Below are 1,016 nucleotides of genomic sequence, written 5' to 3'. Positions count from 1 at the left end.
GGGAGGAACTAATCCACCTCAGGAGGGACAAAACCAGCCCATGGACAGTGGAGGTTCCCAGTGAGGTGCTTTGCTTCCCTCGGCCGGGTGCCACCACCGGCGCTGATTTGCTGCCCGGAGTGGGAAGGGACAAGCCGGTCGTGGCACCGGGATTTCAGTGCAGTAAGAGTGTGTCGCTTTGTTGCTCCAGAAGAAATAATCCAGACACAGATTTTTTAATTATGACTACAACCTGATTGAGAAGAGAGACCGTATCTGAAATAAAATGATCATATGTCAGTAAAGACTAAAAATACTGCAGACTGACTCACTTAAATCACATGTAATATGTCTCCTCAACAAGACAAGATCTCGTTTTTCAACAGCGGGGGAAAATTCAACTGTACTATACTTGGAGTGTACTAGATTGGAGGGTGCTTAGCAGTCTAAAAATATGACTCTAAGGACTTAATTTTTTTTTTCAACCTGTATTGGAAATTATCTTCCTTTCTTTCTAAATTAACAACTACCCTGCTGGTAAAGTAACTTCATAGCTGATTCCTTCTGCTGTGTTAAAGTCATATTCTCAGGTGCTGGCACATCTCCGTTGTTTTTTGCTGTGGTTTGTTTTTTTTTTAAGTCTGTGTGAGATTTTTCCTCAATTTCTTTTATACTAAAAGTCTACTGCTCTTTAGTGAGGGCAAAAAGACAAAAGTACTGTTGTTTTAGCAACATATCAATATGCACTATGTTTGTGGATGTGCCCGTGACCCTGTGGTATATAACCTGAGAAATTGTGTGGTATCACTCTATTTTAAAGAGTCATCTTTAAAAAAATCATCTTTAAAAAGTCATCTTTTTGTCAGATACACACTCTTCATTAAAGATTTGGCACGTAGTAGTAGTAACAAGGATATGGGGAAATCTGCTGTCTTGGGCAGGCCACAGATTCACAGGCTGTATTAATAGATAGGATTAGTGAAGAAGAACAGGTCAGAAGGCTGCAAAGCTCCTGTCCCTTGAGATTTCCTTCTTTA

This window comes from Phaethon lepturus, unplaced genomic scaffold, assembly GCF_000687285.1.
Source record: "Phaethon lepturus isolate BGI_N335 unplaced genomic scaffold, ASM68728v1 scaffold50468, whole genome shotgun sequence".
Lineage (NCBI taxonomy): Eukaryota > Metazoa > Chordata > Aves > Phaethontiformes > Phaethontidae > Phaethon > Phaethon lepturus.
The sequence above is the reverse complement of the archived record's forward strand: the minus strand, read 5'-3'. Positions refer to the sequence as shown.